The sequence below is a fragment of the Nylanderia fulva genome, unplaced genomic scaffold (assembly GCF_048542155.1).
Source record: "Nylanderia fulva isolate GAGA-0341 unplaced genomic scaffold, ASM4854215v1 Scaffold9, whole genome shotgun sequence".
Classification (NCBI taxonomy): Eukaryota; Metazoa; Arthropoda; class Insecta; order Hymenoptera; family Formicidae; genus Nylanderia; species Nylanderia fulva.
Window position 1 is genome coordinate 388,951 of NW_028191026.1, and position 21,633 is coordinate 410,583.

Sequence of the window (21,633 nt, forward strand, 5' to 3'; positions counted from 1 at the left end):
CGGCGTATGACCGTGCATTCGAATGAGCCTCTTAAGGGGGCCAGAGACGGATCGCGGTATCGCGCTGGAGCACGTTCGTCCGCCGAGAAGTATAGGAAGAGTAAAGCGAACGTACGAGCGTGTCATCGTACTTCCCGCATAGCTTGAATCTCTCCGAATGTTCCGAGAGAATGGAAACGCGAGATGCGCGGAAAGATACCTTACCTGGATTTCGCTGCGGGATCTCTTTCGCGATATTCCGCGCAGACGCGTGAATTTTGCTCCTGCGATTAACGTGTTTACGCTCCGAGATCTTATCCCTCTCCTTCTTTCGTTTATTTATTCGCTTCTTTACTCGACTTCTCGTTAAGTCGTTTTTCGCGCTAAACCGAAGATTACACGATATCGACTGACTGAATTTTAAGATTAATCGTCTTCTCAGTCCTCGTGATTACAGAAAGCGCATTCGCGTTTTAGTATTTGTTTAAATTATCGATCAAGTTGCATTGCTTTTCAAAGACTTTGACATGATAACACGGTTTCTTTTTTTGAACTTTATTTTCATTCATTTACATTCATATTTGTAATAAAATTTTTCAAAATATATAATGTAGAGTTTCATTGAATTAATGCTATTAAAAAAAGAAAATATAATTTATACTCTATTTAATGTTTATATTTCATTTTCATTAATATAATTAATATTTTAATATTTTATAAACTATCTGTAAATAAATACAAGAAAATAAAAAGTAAACCATAAAAAGCAAGTGTCTTTGACACATATTGAAAGATTGAATTTTGAAAATAAAATTAAAATAAAAATCTGCAATTTTCCATCTTTAATTCTTGCTTGATAGAAAAGCGTATTAATGTCCGACGTACATATTTCTACAGATGCGTTTAACGTATAAAATATATAAAAGCGAGAGAGCATTATTATTTCAGATTAGGTAGAGGCTATTAGAGAGAATGTCTCTGGATAGTTTCACAAGGCGAACAGAGCGCAGTCATAATTAACAGTTCTCTTCTAGACTGGAATAAATAGGGTCACTGACATTGCATTTCTGTAAAATGTTCGACCGATGCGTAAAATTTTCGCTTCATTGACTTTAATGTACTCTTTAATGTACTCTTACACCTACGCTCTTCCGGTCGTAAAATGCATCGGATCGCCTACACGGAAGAAGGCTTCGTAAACCTGTTATCGATATAATAATTCTGCATCATATATTATATGTATACAGATTTGTAATAATAATCAAATCATTATTTAAATAATCGGATAATTTATTCGCGATAAATCGACGAATAAATTTGAAAAATTATTCACGACTTCCGTTTCGCGGATAAATTTTATTTTGTAAATAAGAAAGGACGAAAGCAAAACGTAGCAATGTGCGAGATGTGTGGCCATCCATTCGTGCAAACTGCAAGTAGCTTTATGTATTGTTTATGTAAAATCCGCGAGTCGTACTGCGCTATATTAAAATTTTATAGCTTCGGGAGTACATCTGCAGAAAGTGCGCAACTCTAAATATACATCGTGGAAAATCTTGTTGCCTGACAAAGATGTTCTCTTTGATTCCCGAGAGACTTTTGCAGAAAACTGCTTTCACGACTCGCTGCCTAAGCTAGCTCTACCGTCGAAAATATGTAATAATGCTTCAAAATTTCTTTTGCGTTCGTGCAATTATATTTTTTAAAAATAACATAAAAATCCTTTAATTATGTGTCAAAAACTGATTTTCGTCAGAAAAAGATGCCTAAAAGAGAGAGAGAGAGGAGACGAGAATTATTTATATATTTTATTATTGCTGTCATATTACAACAGAGAGGTGCTTGACATTTTTATCGTGGTATTTTTTACATTATATACGATACGACAGGATAATCGTATCGGATCGCGCATATTCTTTTTCGTTCGCGTTATTTGCATAGACAGCGGTAAAGCAAGATTTTCATATTTATAAAGTTGCTAAATCTTCAATTATTATATATGCGGGACGGATTTCTTTTTGTTCATTGAATAAGCAAAAAAGAAGAAAACGGGGCCAATTCTTTTAGCGTTTCTTTTTAATCGAAAAGACGTAAAGATTTTTCATCTTTCTTCACTCTCAGCCGTCAGTCTTCCTTCCGAATCCAGCGACGAAAAATCAGAGATCAAAGACGATGAACGAGGACGTTACCCTTTCTTTAATGCCATGCACTTGAACACTGAATTGGCGCACAAGCGATTTCCGGGGACAAAAGAATTCCTGATGGGGAAGTAGAATAGTTTGCCGAATTTCCACACGCGCGATGCATGGCGCAATATCTATGCAGATTAACCGACCCGCAGATGCAGATTTGAATGTTCGATGTTCGGAACTGAGAGTCGTGCCAAAACGCATTCCGGTCTCGTAAAAGAGGAAACAATGACCGAACATTATCCATAATATTACACCAATTGTATTCCTAATTAATTATATCGTTGCATTTTTTGTGCATATATTTACCGACAATTTTTTATGATAAATAATTAATCATATATTGGTATCGATGTGTATATATATATTGAAAAAAAATGCTACTCACATACAAAACTAGCACATTATTCTTGATCGAAAGAATAAAATTGTTATCGTTAAACGATTTAATCTTTCCTGGAATTAATGAAATATTTTTCAGACTGACGTGAAAATGATCCAGCTGTTAATTTTATTTGAAGATGAAAAGAGAGAACACATTTTCTATTTGGTATTATCGTACAATACCTCCACTTATTAATTATACATTCGCACTATTCGTTTATGATGAGAAATACTGTAAGAAAAAAAAAAAATCTGTTTCTTGATCGACACACGTTTTTTCGGGTAAGAAAATCTACGTTTGAGAGTAGGATATAAGGAGGATAATAAAAAACAAATCAATTTCTGAATCCCCTAAAAAAAAAAGCTATGCGAGAAAATGCGTCCGTCGAGGAGGCGCGTTGCTATCCTCATTCTATTTTCCCGCGCTCGATCCCTTCGCGAGATCGCGCTGCACCGGCTGCAGTAGCAGCAGCAGCAGCAGCGGTGCAAGAGCAAGACAAGAGACAGGAGCACGGTGCGCTCCATCCGGCTCGGAATTACGCCCTTCCGCGCGTGGTGCCGGCTGGGTACGTACATACGTACATCCGGGGGTCGCTGGAGGTCGGTCGAATGTTTTCTATCCGGTCAGTACCGTTCGGAGGAGAGCGAGAGAGAAAGAGGCTGAGGATGAGAGTGGGCGTTCGGGATCGATCCCCGACTCCATTCCCGTGACGTCACTCGACGACGTCCGGGCGTCCCGGCGATCTACTCCTCTTTCCCTCTGACGGTGCCGCCACCAGTGGCTGCTGCTGCTGTTGGTGCACCGTGTGAAACGACGTGTATAGCCGGTGTGTGGTGGTGGTGGTTCGTATTCCTCCCACACTCTCTCTCGCTCGCCCCCTGGTCGGGGGCGTCTTTTTCGAAAAGTACTGATCGATCGCGACCTTCGTCGGCGTGAGTCGTCGCGGGCGACAAGTACGCGTACGATCGTCCCGTAAGACAAGTCGGCGTCCCCGGCTATCCCTGGTTATATATAGAAAAGCTGAAGGGAGAAAATTCGCCGGGTCTGCCGAATTTGCAGCATCGCCGGTGGGGTAGTTAGTGGTGGTGCTGGTGTGCTGCTACCTGCCGCCTATCTCTCTATACGTCCGTCCGGTCCCGTGAAACGACGTGTAGGTAGTGGTGGCTCGCAGTCGTCGTGGTGGTGCGTTTCGTCCTTCAAGTTCGGTCGCGGACCATCGACCGCGATCAAACGCGAGGAAATCGTCCCGTTCCCGTTCGTCGATCGACCCTAATCGTAACCGGTAAAAATTCCACGACCATCTTGATTGCGACACAGTGCGAAACAACGTGTGCGGCTCTCCCTCGAATTTCCCTCGACAAGCGAGAAACCTTGGCATCTTCAAGTCCTCGTGGATCGTTGAGATGCGAAAACGACGCGACGCCCGCATCATTTCTTTGCGAGAATCGTATAATTGCGCGTCGCATTGATTAAGTTTCGAATATCTGCTCCGGGAGAAAATGGAGAACGGAATATGTCGCCGGTAGTCCAGCGTCGATATGGTGAACTATCGAGTGCCTTGACCTCGGTAGGAGATTGTTGCCGCATGTAGAGTAGCGTGTAGTGACTAATATATTCTTCTTGTTTGGCACAAATCTTGAACAAGGGGTTTTGTACAAATCATATTTTTTTACGATTAAGTGGACATGAATATCACCGACATACAGAAAACGTATATAGGTATTAACGATGACTCTCCTTGTACTTTGTTACATGTCCTGTCGTTGATTTATGATATTGTAATCTCGTCTCGAATGTTGCATTTTCTCTCTTTGGACGCAATGCAATTCGCTTTATATATTGAGACTGTTTCTGTATATAAATTATAAATAAATAAATAATAAATTGACTTAACAATCGTAATGAAAAAATACAGAAAGCAAGGAAAACGAGAAGAATATATATAGACATTGATTTTAGTAACGCAAAAAAATTGATTCTACTTAATATCTGCTTCTAAATTTTCTACTTGTTATTTTAATTATGCGAAAAGAATAAAATTTAATATCGATCTAAATAAATATAATTATTATCAAGTTTCGGAGCTTTTTCTAGTCGCTAAATGTTAAAAGCGTTAATCAGTGATTTTATTCAAGTTTAATCCTACTAATGTTGTCTCTATTTTCTTTTAGAGAAATTTTGAAGACATTTTGAAAGTTCAATGTTTATGGAGCGTAAGTTGAGGTCGCGGACACGATTATTTCGTTAGCTGGAATTTTTCCAAAAAGCCGGATATCGGCACGCTTTTCAAGCGTGTAACTGAATACAAGGTTCAATTATGGTGGAATTTGGCAGGCGGTCCATAAATCAGGATCAACGCGAATTCGGTGAAGCGGCGAAAGGATGAACGGCCGAAAGAGGGCATTGTCGATCAAATAATTCGCGACCTCTCTTCTCGGTGACATTCAGTAATATCGAAGGTGATCGAAAAACGTTGAAATAATATGTTAAGCGAGATAACGAGAGATTCACTGGCCCGCAAAGTCCAATTAAGCGCCGTTTTGCCAAAAAAGCAAAAGATCCAATTAGCCTGATTAATTAACTGGTACGTAGCGTCGAGTTTTTCATTTGCTTTGGTATCGTATTCTTCTTATAGGTAGGCAGTATATCGATAATGGTCGCTTCTCTTTGTGAAACATGACTCATCGATATCCTTTACTTCGATTACATTCAATAACGAACGCAATTATCGCAATTATAGTTTTCGTTATTGGATAAGGTAAGGTCTCTATTCGGTTAAAATAACCACTACTTTTTCATTGAAAGGCATTTTGTGGACTTTGTGGATTCGCTGCTTTTCATCCGCTTTGACAAAAGGCCACCAGTAAAATTTGCATTCAAGTGAATTTTGTAGTAAAAGTGACATTACATTACGTGAATTATTAATTTGAAATTATACGCTTCACACAATAATCAGCATTACTAATCAATGAAAATGTGGCATGTTAATTATAATCTGTTTGATGATCTTATCGCGATTTCAATTGTGCCAAATAAATTTGATTATTACATTATGAATTTATACGTTCTAATCACGAAACCAATAATAGAAAAATTATCATTTGTTTAGAACAAATGTTTACATTTTTTAATATACATATAATGTCATTTACAGACATATCATTATTTTATTTGATATTTCGATACGCGTTTCGTAAATAATAATGGAATAATGAAGTAGACGAGAGTGTTATAAATCTTCAGGTTCTACAGGTTGAGATTGCTGTACTACGAAGCTAGCATTCGGTTGATACTGAACGATGATTAATGACGTTTAATTAACAGAGTCGATGCCTTTGGCAAATTGTGATAGAATGATGTAGGAGAGTTTTTCACGGGAAATAAGAAAAATCATAAATCCTAGAGACGAGTATAGTAGTCGGAGAAGTAGAGCGTGCTATCTCCATCGTTTTTGGCCAACTATCCATCATAGTCTGTCTCTCGCAAACGTCTACAATTCCGCTTTCAGACGTTCGGGATCTAGCGATGGGATAAATGAAGTTGTCCGAAACTGTTACGACGGGGTTGCCCTTAACTGCGAAGAGGACCGTGTCATTTCTTTGACCCACTGATCCGGTCCGAATACGCCCGGATCCAACTTCCCGTAAAACCCTTTGCGACCGGAAGTTGGCGGCGACGTCAATGGCGCCGAGACGTCGCGCCGATTCTCATCGATCTTATCCTTCCGATACGATCGAATTTTATTTTCAACGCTCTCGACATTTTTCTTCTCAACAATAGCATCTTTATATTCATTAGCGTCGTCGATAAATTTTCATTTTTTATTTATAGAATAGATATAGGTGGATGTCTTTCGATAATGAAGAAAGTTGTGGATTTTCGCAACTGCCTATTTCGAAATCGACAGTATGTCGTTCTCGGTTGCAAATTTATGGCTTCGAATGCGCTTTAGTTGCATCATTCGATTAGAGATTGCACGGACATTCCATATTGAGAAAGTGCTTCGCAAAGTGCTTTAGATAATGATGGTTACAAAGAGGATATTCATAGGTGACTGAGAAATTAGCACGGCAATAATCCATTATAATTCTTGCAGATTACTATTAGTTTTTTTTTTTTTTTTTTATTCAATCATTATATATGGATCCATCAGATCGTTAGCGTATCCTCTTGGTAATCATCGAAAGGACGCTCTCGCGCAAACTTAGGAAGGCGAGTCTAATGAATTGCAGATAAGATCAACGGGCTGAGATAAAATAGCGATAATAGAAGGACTCGCGGTTCGCGAGTCAACTCGGCGGTCTCCCTCGCTCGGATACGATAGAGGCGGCACGTTTCCCGTTCGTCGACGATGGACGACGCGGCGACGAGACGGCGGTGTCGCGCGGCGGAGACGCGACCTATGAGATCCGTCGATCGCGTGCATCCGCATCATCCGGCGCGTATCGCGCGGCCACGTGCCATCTGCGCTTTGTGAACGCCGGCCGCGCGACCGGCCCTCGCACACGCGTCACTTTCGATGACGCCACCCTCGAAACCCTGAGAAGGAGGCTGCGGAAAATGTTGATCGGACGCTGGAAGAGCAAGGACAAGAGCTCGAGCAAAAGCTCGTCCAGCTCCGCCGCCGGCAAGAAGAAGCGCAAGTTCGGCAGAGAAGGTAAGAAACCGAGATCGATTCTTTCAAGAAAAACGTCATCGAGTATAAGAGTAACTTATTCTTCGCGAATTAAGAGACAGTCAAATTATTTCATTTTTCACCCAAGTACGTTTGGATTTTTTTATCTCACAAAGTTTTTTATTCATTATAAGACTCTGTATGTAATGATGAAGAGTAAAAAAAAGGTTGATAAATGATCTTTTTTTTAATTAAAAAACTTGACTTATACTTTTATATAATAATGAATGATGTGTGTAGAACACACACACACACACACACATAATATATTTAAGGAAAGTGTAAAACGGTGTCACGATATTTCTGATATTTAAAATGAACGAAGAGATCGATACCCAAAACTTTTTAGTATTTATGACGAGACGTTGATGATTCTATTAATTTTTGAAACTCAATGCCTATTTCTTTTTTCTTGTGGAAAACAAACGGATGTAATGCGAGAGCTTAGTTAAAACGAGTGCTACTTATCTTTTCCGCGGAAAGATGTTCTTCAAGAAAGATAAAGTGGGTGATTTTTATGCTAAAATAACGGAGCTTACGCCAGGATAGCTTATTGCCAATTAAACGCTTAACTGATTTGCCTTGCGTAATTTTAAATTAAAATATAGAAAACGTATTTATTAGTTATCTATGTAATTCGTGGGAGAATCATTAATAAAATTGAAATTACGTATAATTTAAATTTATTAAAGAACATTGTGTATTTTTCCTATTATCAATATTGAAAAATTAGCCGCTCTTTCTCCCTTTCTTCTTCTCATCTGACTTAACACGAAGAGATCTGCATGCGATGCATGCGAGATCCGCGAGGTGACTTTGCCTATCAGCTGTCTATATGGCTTTGCCGATATATCAACGATTATGCGCGGCGAATGTTAGGAAACGCTGGTAATAGAGGCCATCGTGTGCTGACGACTTCATCGATTTTCGATAGACGATTCTTTTCGCGGAACGACAGAGTCGAGATCGTTCAGAGTCTGAAAAACACGGCGGTAATGGGGGTGCCATTTCTCTTCGTGACCTGACATTAATTAAAAATCGCGCGTCTTTGACGGCAACTGAAAATCCTGTCCTCCGATCTTCTCTTCCGGCTTTACTTTCCTCAAGAACGTTCAAGACGAAGCAAGATATTTCAATTTTTTTACGAGAGTTCGGAAAGACTGTTTTGCAATATCGAAATAATCCATTTAGTATATTATACGAAATATGTTTCGGAGATGTTAAAAAAGAAACGACATTCATTAAAAATAAAATAAAATAAAATATAATTTATCTTGTTGAATGTATCACCACACAATTGTCGCTTGAATAATATTTTGGAGGTGAGATTCTTAAATAATTTTGTAAGAAAAAATTTAGAAAACTCTATTTTTAGATAAGAAGATATATAAATACATTGATATATAAAATGGGATCATAGAGGATTGTTTTTCGATCGAATAAGAATGCGATATAGGATAGGAAACCGAAAGCCGATTGTGATACGGGAGATGGATAAAAATAAAAGCACCATCGATATGCGTTCAATTGCTCCAAAATATATATAGGATTTGATTTCAAAGCCGATAAAATATTGCCATCTTTTCACGCGTACCATCGTAATTAAATATATATATTTAATTATGATGGTACGCGCGAAAAGATGGCAATATTCTATCGGCTTTGAAATCAAATCCTATATATATATATATATATATATATATATATTATAGAGCAATTGAACGCGTATCGATGGTGCTTTTATTTTTATCCATCTCCCGTATCACAATCGGCTTTCGGTTTCCTATCCTATAACGCATTCTTATTCGATCGGAAAACAATCCTCTATGCATTTTTGTATCTCTTATCCACGTTACATAAAATCATTCTAAGCGTTGTATCCCATTATAACCACCGCTAAGGGGATCAACGTCGGACCGACAAAAAGTTTCCAACTTGTTTGTCCTGTAGGTCATTATGGTTTGAGCCAATACTTGAAGTTACGAGTTCGAAAGTTCCAAGAGAAAGGTGGGAAAAGTTTGAAAGACCTAGCCGGATGTATAGCATTGTCAGTGTCGCGGGAATTGTTGAAACGCTTTACTAGTTAAAGATAAAGGAAACAAACTTGGGCGCGTCGTTAGCACAAATAATTATCGTATAATGAATATCGTCACAATGCTAATACTGCACTTCATTTTCCCGGAATAAAGAAAATTGAGATGCGTGGTCAAACAATGATTTTAATATTAATTTTAATTTCTTTAATGTTAACGCGTAGATAATCTCCATAAATAATATTTACGATCAAACTCATTTTTCGATTGCGGTGGACAATATTCCATTTAATATAATGCAAAAATTAAAGATGCGTCTTCCATTCATCTCAAATTAATTATTCAATCTCGAGAAAAAAAAAATGGGACAGGAGAAGAAATATCTCTCTTCTCACAGAATCCGCCCATAATTTTTACTTCATATTACCCCTCGTTTATTTTGCTCTGGTTTGCGATAATTTCGTCGGGCATGGACTCGCCATCCATTTTCTGCTTTACTATAAGACTACATAATGATCCTGAATTAGAGAGGCGCGCGAGGTGGATGGCACAATAAATGTTAGATGCAGCGCATCAAAATGTCACCCGGCTACGTGAATAATGACCGGTCTTGTAACGTAGCGCTGTTACGCCAAGTCCGTTTTACATCTTGCTAAAGCTCTAAGTGGGCATTCGCGCGTGCTATTAACGCGGTGTTTATGACAACGTTAACACGAACGCAAAATTACTCCAATTTCGCTACTCTCTGTGAGAAATAGCGTCGCCATTTAATAGCATTATCAATAAGCTACAGCAATGAAGATGCACCTCGCCCACGTAACTAAATTATCGCGAACAAAATTCATGCAAAATAGCCAGCGAATTAACGCTTTGAAAATTGCGTAATTAGAGCTAACAGTATTACATTTAAAAAGCAATTTATAGAAGCAAATGTAAATATATGGACAATTAATTCGATTTAATACACAATAGCGGGTATTTTCTTTTAATAAGAAAAATAGTTGAATTATTTTTTTCAACGTTCGTCTATTTTATAAAAAAATATATCGATATTATTTTTTATCGTTTCCTGAGTTTTAAGAATACAAATTTGAAAGCAAGATGTTTCATTAGACTGACTCGAGAAAGTTGCAGTAATCTTGACGCGGTTTTACATTTCCACGCAAATCTCCTCTCTAGATCTTCGTAATTTATCTTACAAATTTGAATGAGCATTGATATGAGTGTCTGTTAGATCTCGTGGAACCTCGAGCGCGGTTTCTTCAAGTTGTTCAATCTTCCAAGTCAATCCCGTTTGAGCCCATAAACTCAAGACTAGGATAGATCGTTCCTGTAGGAAGCTCGTTAATCATTAAGGAGGATTACTATTATTATTTTTCTCGTTTCTGCATTGCGCATACATTTTTTTATCCCGCGTCCAACGCGACAGATTTTAAATGTCGGTCACATTCACGCGATTAGCAGATGGAAGCGATCGCATTAGCATGATTACTAAAACAGATGACCATGAAAACTAATTACTATCAAATAGCGGTTGGAGAGTAATGCAATCGATAATATTAAAATATTTATCAATTTTTCGATATTAGACATTTTTTAATGCATTAATTTTTCTGATTAATTTATGATGCTTATAAAATTTGTTTAGCATAAATAATTTCGTTAAATTCAAATTAAATTTCTAGTAGGCGAAATTATGAAAGGATCAAATCAAAAGGGCAAAGAGAGTGTGAGTTTGTTTCCCTTTCGAATTTGATCCCGGAAAAAGCGGTAGATAAACTTATAAATTTGCAAGGAAAATATCAGGATTGAATTCGTGAAAAGGAGGAGAGAACAATGTGTCTTTGAAGCATCGAAATATAAGAAGTATCTAGTGAGAGCTTCTCGTGTTCTTTTCGTGAATCGAATTGAGTTTTTCGAATAAACATAAACACGTTTGATATCTCGATTTCTACGTATTGTGTTATAAAGATGCTGGATAGAATTTATTTATTTATTTTTTTTAATATCTGAAGATAATAGTTAACTTTAAAGACTATACTTCTGGCTGCGAATAATATAATAGGTTTCAACATCAAAAAAGAATAACGATGAAAATACTTTACTGTACATCCGTAAACATAACTTACATTATGACAGTGTCCGAATCATACGGTTATAAAAAAACTCGTGGTAGACGGGGTACATCATAAACCGAAAAAGTGGAACAATTAGAATTCGAGTAACTTGTCAAGACACATCGCGTTCCTCTTTTATTTTACAATTGTAAAATAAAAATTTGCACGTACACATATATTTGATTTTAGCTAGAAAATCCATTATTAAAGATATATTTTTCTAAATGTTATTTAATAAACATTTCGATATTTTTATCCAATAAACGCATAAAATATTGATTATCTGACGTTTTATAAAACATTCTCAAGATATAGATCACCCGAAGTTTGTTAAAAAAAAAAAAAAAACTGGCCCAGAAAAAAGGGCTCGCAAAAAGCGGTGCAGCGAAATGTCTTTACCTGTCCACGACTCGGGATATGCATCTCGGCGGACGGTCAGGCAATGCAGCGGCTACACCCCATGGCGGCTGCAGCGCGCATGAGCGCAGGTTGCGCGTACTCTCCCTCTCTCTCTCTCCAACTATCAATTTCGTTCTCCGTCTCGGTCCCGGGGTGTGTGCACACACTCCGCACAGCGACCTCCACCACCCTGTCCCACCCTGCCTCGTTCGCGGCCGTCCTCGTGAGAGCAGTTACGTCGTATCGTCCTGCCGCGTAGCACCGCCACGGTGGAGGATCTCCGCGGACTCCCCACGATACTCGAGATTATTCTCCGGCGGTGACACGGTCGTCGGCACGCGACGGAAAATGCAAAAGAAAAAAAAACGGCAAGCTAATGCGTCTCCGATCGAACGTGATGTAAATGAAGAGACTTGAAGGGGCTGAAAGAGTACATCTGAGAGAGGGAGATATAGGGAGAAGTTATTGATTGAATCGATAAATTCATTTAAAGACGCGCGAAGGGTAAACAATGTGAACGAGAGAACGAGTGATTCGAAAGAGGAGAAAGAAAATTCGTCGAACTAAACTGAGGAAAGATAAAATCGTATGATCGGAAAACGTTCGAGAAATCGACGGAAAGAAATTTTAAAGAATTTTCAAAGTTATAACGAGTTCAATGTGACAGGATTAATTGTTCGAAATTGTACAAGTTTGATAAAAAGTAATGAATAATAATGAATCGTAACAAATGACAAGTAATATTCGCGTGAAAAAAGATCGTAATATGAAATTCCATTAACCAAAGGGGGGTTGAAGTAAATGTTTGATTCCATTGAAATATTAATCGGTACATTAATACAAAACGAAAATCACATCGTACTGTCTGGACACTGAACTTTCGCTCACGCGTGATATTCTATTCCACGCCGAAGATTAATTTTATTATCAGGCAACAAATGCCGCTTCTTTTTTTTATATCATTTCCATTTCACAAGAGCAAACAATATTTTTCGTTGCAAAAACTGAGCTACGAAGACGCGATAAATATATTATTCAAAGAGAGAATAATCGACGACTGAATTATATTATATCGCTAAGAGGGAATCAAAGAGAGTCTAGAAAAGAAAAAAAAAAGAAGTAACCGGTGCAATCGTGGGAGCGAAGAGAATGCTTTCGCTACACAAGATCTTGCGAGGACCGATCTCGAGTAGCAAAAGAGATGGAGCATCGGGACCGTGATATATTTAGTGTCTCATTCATATGAATGAACGGCCTGGATCGATGAAGATGATTGCCGTTATTCGTCAACCGGCTGCCCGCCAAGAGTACACAGTCGTCGATTCTCATTGATCAGAATGCACCATTAGATTGCACGGTTTTTCTGCGACCCTCGAAAAAAAAAAACCCCCATCGAGTCTTCCAAATTGGATCGATCGTGTGCCACAAAAACGTGCCAAAATCCACAGAAAACAGTAACGAACGGCAAACACAGTTTCTAACGCTTAATGGACCGAGTCTCTGGCAAGAGCCAGGAACGATAACCGCTTTAATATCGAACGCGAGAAATCGTTTCTCTCCGGCGCGATAATTGTGCGCGGCAATGCGTGTGTGACGAGTCTTTCGTAAAAGAAATCAAACGAGAGAAAGGGAGAGAAATATTTCGGGGGATATAGTTAGCCTGATCCAGGTAGAAACCACGCAGAGATGCGCATTTTCGTCTGGAGGCATTGCGTGTCGTTGGACGGTAAGAAAAGCGAATCGCATCACATTGATATAATCCAGCACGAAGTTTTGGCTCAATAATGGCGGTTGTTAATCACATAACTGCCCGCTTCAATGTCTCACGCAACTTTTCATAGCATCAATTCTTAATCGTCCGAAGAGGTGTGGCTATTTATTAATAACACTAAGAGACTTCAATTCTTTCAAACTATACCGATGTAGCACATTTTTACACGCACTTGCGTCTAAATATCTCGTGTGCGTCATTATTGTCCAAAACTCATTTATTTATTTTTTTCTTCTTTAATTTAAGCCCGAAAGTTTACTGAAATGCAATAGTTAGAATTAATGCGAGTTGTTTGCAATTTGTTTTTGGAGATGATTTGATATAATTATTTGGAATTATCTGAGCAATTGGATTAAACTTGCCCGACTATATTATGCATATATCGTCGGAAAATCAGTAGTATATTTTTAAATTGCACGAAACTTCTCTCTCCACTTTTTTCCCTACAGTCTTGCGCTGACGTATGCACATCCGCGCATTATGACCGATGCATTTACTTTGCAAGAATAAAAATATTTCTTTCTGATTTGCAAGAAAACTTGACTGGCACGTTTAAAATGGATGGCCACACAGTTTTGAAAGATTTCAAGACGAGAAAGTTTCGTATTATACGCGTTGTGTATGTAGATTCGTGTCCCGCATCTTTTTTCATCTTACCGAATAGTTTGTTTCCGTTTGACGAATTCTCTTATCTAGATGCATCTAGAAGCATGTAAGAGGAAAATCCTTGGAAAAAGGGTAAAGAGAAGAAAAATATTCAAATATTCTGTGACTCTATGTATAATATATATTTTCTCAGACTAGATTATTCAGATTGTTGTTAGTTTTTATTTAAACTGACTTTTTCCCTGAATAAGAATATTAGCACGTATGGACAAATTTCTAATAAGCATTTTTACGATTTTTTTTAAACAAATTAAATTTGTCAAAAACCGAAAAACACGAAAATAAGATAATATACATGATTTTTTGTGAGATATTTATTAATTTGCAAATACTCTCAGATGATTTTTTCTTTGCGAAAGAAAATAATGTACGAGAGATTGAATAGATTTTGTAATAAATTGACATTCAAAAATTCAACATTAATATTAACACAATGTGACGTAAGGATTTCGAATATTAGGAATTTTTGTCCTTTTCTTTTCTTTCGTAAAGATATATCGGCCAAATGCTAAACAACATGTTACGAGCGTCACTTTTATAAAGCTTTTGTAACATTCTAAAGAACCCCCATTCACTCTTACCCTAAAAAGGGTTAAAAAATTTGACCGGCAACCCTCCAAGAGTTGCTCTTGCGTGAAAATGAGATAATACGAACAAAAGGAATTTTGCTACTTTACAGAAGCGTCGAGGGAGATAATTTTGTACTTTTTACCTTCTCCTCTTACACACACAGAGAATACATAATAAATACGGGCATATTCCGCAGTGTCACATTCCAGAATGCCGACCTAATTGCAAAGCACATGCCTTCATTTATTTTGGCCAACGCAATTAATGATGTTCTAGTCGCCAAGCACCACAAAGCTAATTAGAATATATTTCGTTAAAAAGTAAAATGTGAGGGAATTTGTTAAATTTTGTTTCGCAATTATTAAACGTTTCTGCGCAAAGTGCTAGGTTTTTACATTCTATACTATACGATACGTAAATGTTAATGAGTTTTTCAACAAAACGTTTCTGCGGCATCACTTGTCAATTTGCATTTTACGTATCGATCTTTGCGGGCGCGCAAATTACCGCATCAGAGCGCAATTTTTTTGCTTTACTTGACGTTTCAAAACATCGTTATATTTTATTACAAATGATATACGTCATTTCCACGACGCATTCGAGATTATTCGTATTTCTTTACGTATATATATACATATAATACTAATATAAAAAAGAACCGTCATCATATCGTGGAAGAATCTAACGAGCAAGTAATGGCTCACTTCACGATAATAATGCGCAAACACACAAATGTGTGTGAATCTATTTCGTATATGTTCTTACTACACAATATCGTGACCTGCTTATTGTAGGTGAGCTTTTGACCCAACTTTTGCAAGAGCAATAGTCGTGTTTTTCATCCCACAATTATATCGATCCATCTTCGTATATGAAAGCCATTATAACGATTGTATAACGTCTCCTATTGCGAGTTATTAACGATCGATCATGGATCCTCTCATCACAACTGTGAATTATGTATAGAGAATCTCTGAAGCAAAAAATTTTGAAATATAAAATTTTTAACAAAATCAATATAAAATTGTTTCATACATTTTTATCTTTCTGAATTTTTAATTCTATTAAATATTGATATCTGAAGACTGGCTGTAACGAATGATATAAAATCATAATTATGCGAGAACAATTCTTAAAATATATAATACATCGCGAGCCTATCATTTATCCCCGTGAGTATCTCCACCATATTTCGGATACGTCAAAGATGCTTATATTTCCCTGAGGTTCGGAAGAAGGGATCTTAAATTGATGGTGTAGGCCTTAGGGTATGTATGCAATGAATAAATTGTCTCACGCGGCTACTTTACGATAACGGTGCGGATATAGGGATGCACTTCCTGTTATATGATGAGCAACTGTTTATAGTACACCATCATACACGGTGACCCAGTTAAAGAAAATGTTTTGATCCTTTAGCAGCTATCGCGTATTTTACTTTATATTTTCAATACAAAACTGTTAGAAATCTTTTCGCATAAACCGCGGATCGAACAATTGCAATCTTTGATTTTTCTCATCACTTTTCCGCGCAAGAAACAATGTCAAATGACATATTATTTTTCAGGACACAAACAAGATTGTTTTAATTTTCCAATATTGATATAAACATGTTTATAAAGTAAAAAGATGACTTTATATTTCACAATTAAGCAATTAGTTTGATATAAAAGTGTGTAGTTTTGTGCATTTTTAAATATAATTATCTTCTATTACTTTCGCTCTGCTAGAAATTGTATTTGAATATTTATGACACAATATGGTTGAAAAAACTTGATATAGTGAAGTTATGTTCCATGTCAATCGGGTTTAATCATTTATCGTTTGCGGTATTGAAGGCTATAGTTGCTGTACGATTGAGTTTCAACTGCGGATAGGACAGTGACCTAATTGTGGCAGGACAGCCGCAATTCGATCTTCCGAGACAATTAAACGACAGATTTTGTGGGTTCGTTATGGAATATGGAATATCTCCTCCAAACATATTCATATGCAATATTGTGAAGATAATGGATTTCGTTAATGGACTTTACGCCAAACCGTCATTCTCGTCATCATCGGAATTGCAAACAATGCAACTGATAGTTTTGACTTTGTTAAATTTTGTCGAAAATATATACATATATCCTGTGTCTTAAACTTGGAATCGCAGACCAATCGTCTTACTTATCCATTGTTCATCAACGAAGAATCGTTAATTTTGTATTTTAATATTTGAGTTTTATGTATTGAAAAAGAATGTAGTGCAGTCGAAACGTTTACGTTGTATATTGTTTCTCTAATGGAACGAGAATTTAATTATTAATAAATCTTTATATCTTAGATAGAAATTATAATTAATAAATTCGAACGCTAAGCGATATATCGATAAATTTATATTGTAAATTGATGATTATGACATAGGATAATGAATATATGCTTAAATAGGCTTCCAATTGCGGTATACGCTGGTGACCTAATTACGACATCCGGAATGTTGTGACCTTTCGAGATAATTAAGCGGCCAATTTTATAGCTTCTGTGTATATGAAGTGGTTTATACATCTCAATTTAAGAAACTCCATTTCTGGAGTGCTTATGAAAAAAGAAATACACGCCGACATGTACAATACTTTAGACTTTATATCTAAAAATCGATAAACACATATATACATAGGTAATATACATATTTATTTATACATTATACAGGAGGGAAGTATGTGTAAAAAGGACACATTTAAATAACTTAAATCCGCTGTAAAAAGTTTTCTGTGTTCTTCAGAAATGCAAAAATGTCACTCTCGAAAAATATAAAAAACATTGAAAAATTTTCATTATAATATATGCATGATATTATTTAAATCTGATCTCATTTTTAAAAATATGCTCCCTCGTTGTTGACATGATTCACAAATGTGCAACAGCAATAATGTAATTTAAAGATTTAACCAAAGCTTTTTATATATATGTATAATCACATTTATATAAATGCGTGTTTAACTTTTCATTTTTTTTTTTTTTTTTTTTTTTTTATAAATAAGCTTGATTAAATGACTGTCTCAGTAAATTTCATCATAATTCATAAACATTTACATTGAATGCGGGAATTTGGTAAAAATGTGAAATTCTAGAGAACAAGGCCGAATTTTAAATCTCGAAAGATGAAAAGCTTTGCACGAATTAAACATAGGTATATTTTTCTATTCAATTTTAATATAATTTTAATCGATGATTTAATTATATTATAGAATATAGAACACACACACATTGACATTTGACATTTCCTGACTTTTTCAGATCCAAGACCAGAAATTAATTTTTTCCCTGACTTTTTAGTATTATTTGTTCCAAATATGTAATTAACACGATATAACACGACGATGCTGTAGATGAATCATTTTGAAAGTTTAAATTATTTTAATAAAAAATGTCACCTTATTGAGACAAATGTAGAATAATGTGAAAAAATCCAGATAAATAGTAAAATTTCGTGACAAAATTCTAGATTTCTAAAATACCCGGTTTTCCAGATTTCCTTGACCGCTAGACGCACCCTGCCCGTCGAGCAAGGATCTTGGATTAAGTTCGAGGATGCGACTTGCATTTTGCCTTGAAAGTAATCTCGCCTGACCGAGCGTTCATCTCCGAGCGCGGCCTTTAAATTGATCTCCGCCGGTGACCTAATTGCGGTCTACGGTGTTTCGATCCTCGCGGACAAATTGCGTCCGCGCAGCGCAAGACAGGAGTCCCTAATTCAGCATCTCCGATGCCTCGGAGGCTTCGTTGGAAGTTAATCTATCCGTATTCGCCGCTCGGTCACCTGATGGAAAATGCAGGAGAGCGGCGGCGTTCTATGTTGTAAATGTTTTAACAGGACTGAGTGCCACGGGGTTACATCACGAAGGCGGCGGCCTCTTCATGCTTAACCAGCTGGGAATTTTCTGACGTTCTCATTCCGTTCTCCTACTACATATCCGGCTTGTGTGTTTGACGTCTCGAGATTACGTTTTTTTTTCTCTCTTTCTCCACGAAACTGCTACCTGGCGTCAACTACCTCCTTCTGGGTATCATTAACTTTGCCACGTTGATTTATGATAACGTAACAGAGAAAAGGTCAGGAGAAAAATGCTCATGGTCCATCTTGGCGTACTGTTATATTTAATGAAAAGTCTTCTCAAAGGGCAATCTTAATTTCAAGAATAATTAAATTTATATCGCGCTTGTCTCGCCTCGAAAGCGTTTTAAAAGCAATAAAAGAATCTTGAGAGAATTTCGAATCGAGGCACCTCCGCGTGGGACGAAATAACTCGGAATGCTGTCATGAATCGATCCGCGTGGGAAGGTCTTTCGACAGTTGTTCGACGAATTGAGAGAGAGAGAGAGAGAGAAAAAAAAGAAAAAGAGGAAAAGGAAAAAAATGAGAGGTCACGAGAGAAATGGTTACTGAATTTTAAAGACATTATCGATAACGCGGTTTCTATTTGCTCGCGTATCATTCACGAATACGAAGCGGCCGTCTGTTTTTGAAGAAGAGAAAAAGGGAGAGAAAGGAATAAGACGTCCGTGTCCGATGAAGAGGTGGTAAGGATCATAAAAGAAGCGAGAGAATTCTCGAGTAGAGTGCATGCATCTGAATAATTGAAATTCGACCGCGACGGCCTCTCGTATTCACCGCATCGTATCGGCCGATCTTATAATCGACCAACATTTTTATTCCTTTCCGCGATATGAGAGATAAAAGCCTCTTCTCTTCTGCATCTTCCACTCTCGTGCTTCTCACAGTGCATCTCGCAGAAATGATTTTAGCGCTCGTTTCTTTCTGCTTTATACTATATACGTAGCCTCCGTATATAAAAGATAAAAATAAAGATTAAAGAATTTTTTTAATGCTTGTTCTTTGAAGAAAAAAAAATTATTATTTTCCTTTTCTTAGAGAAAGATGTATGTATATAATATTTTTTTAATTTTCATGCGATAATGAATATTATTTATATCTGCAGCCGCGTATTTAAATGATGCATATTTCGAGATGCTGTCGCAAGAGCAACGAATATTTACATGTGATCATGCACTTCTAATTGAGCGTTATACAAAAATGCGACACACTCATCCGCGGTAACGAAGAAGACGAGATGGAAAGAAGAGAAGCTACTTGAAATCCGTCCAGAGAATTTTTACGCGAACAGAAGGAAACGAAGTAACATAGTCGGTGAGAGATGGGATGAAAGCACGAACGAATAAAGACAAAAGGAAAGGCCAGTGCACGGCTCGGAGGCCTTTCCGTCGTCCCGTAAGCTTTCTTATTCTTCTGCTCTCTCTCTCTCTCTCTTTCATCCGGAGTTACGTGCTCAGAAGTCCCGAGTAGCATCGACTGCTCTCAGGCCAGGACTTTCGTTCCGTTCGAATCCCAAAGGGAGCCAGCTTCTTTCCCATTCGCGGTCTTTACTTCCGCCGCCGTCGATGAAAAGGATATATTCTTTAGTTTAGAGATATATACGTATATACCTACGTACTCTGTGCTCGATATATCTCGCATCGTCTACTTGCGAATGTCTATTCGATTCCTTTCTCTTTCCGGATTTTTGTCGCGCATTTTTCTCATAAATTTGATCAAAGTGAGCCAATAACGTGACACGAACATTTTTATCGACACCACGATTGCGGCGATCGCACGTCGCAGTAATCACATATATCGCGCAATTTATTTTAATTTGAATTTTTATTTCCCATCTCGAAAATTCATTTTTATAATAATTTCACTTCTACGAACGGACATTGCCGTTTTGGAAAAAATAAATTCCATTTTATTTTAACATTTTATTAATATTTAATTTTCAAAAAAAATCTGTGCAATTTATTTCTCATTATTACATATAATTATAATTTCTCATTAATTGTAATCATTCAAAAAATTAATTGTAATAACAAGTTAGGAAAGTGCGCGTCATATGCAAAATCAATAAAAAGAATTTCTAGAAAAGGTGATAAAATACGTTAATGCTGAATAAAGCCAATGTACCATATATAGCGAGACTCGACGTTGTGAGGTATATACACATATATTGATGGTTTATAGGCAATCTTCTCACTATTGGATGTATCAGACGATGCACTTATTCCAATCGAAAGGCATGAGATGAGATCAGACGTGCGTTAAATCCCAGCCGAAAAAGTTATACGCGATTTCGTTGAAATATCAGCAGTTTTCGATAATGCGAAATATGTTACAAATGTAAAAAGAATGAGTTGTAGCCTTGTCATAATTTAATATTTATACCTGAAGGGTAATATTTTTATTCTTACAAAAAATTGCACTTGTATGTACATTCGTATGCACACTTTGTCGTATTTTATGCATTTACTCATTCTCTTGTTGGTATACAAATTTTTACATGTATAATCTTATCACGTTTAATAAGAATTTACGATAAACTCATGCAAAAATATGTGCAATATTTTTAAATGTACGTATGACAAAGTTATTATGTAATAAGTACGCAAAATATTTCTCTAAACATATAATTCTATTTTCATGCAATATCGAAAAATACTTTTTTAAATCTTACAAATGTCTTATAAAATTATGATATATGTACGACTGATTTAATATTGCAAACATTGATGCACTCATTGAAAATTTCAAATGCACTGGTTATAAAGTGTACCTTCATAATCAGCAGACTTTAGTGTAAAATACGTATTTGAACCACTACGTTCAATATAATGAATACAATATGTTGTCCACAATTTAATAACGTGACCATCCGCAATATCATAGAGTTCCCAATCTAATTTGTACGAATACACGTCAAGTGATTATAATGCTCATCGACAGACTAATCGAAAGGTCACACATACGCGGTATATTTA

At 36.8% G+C, this 21,633-nt stretch overlaps 1 protein-coding gene and 1 long non-coding RNA gene across 23 annotated transcripts in view; one reads left to right on the plus strand and one right to left on the minus strand.

Moving 5' to 3' along the window:
• The window catches only part of LOC114946612 (uncharacterized), a 110,244-nt gene that overhangs the window by 20,818 nt on the left and 67,793 nt on the right, over positions 1–21,633 (minus strand). The gene's annotated exons all lie outside the window — the stretch shown is intronic.
• Positions 1–21,633, plus strand: part of LOC114946604 (uncharacterized) — a 190,512-nt gene that overhangs the window by 20,529 nt on the left and 148,350 nt on the right. The gene's annotated exons all lie outside the window — the stretch shown is intronic.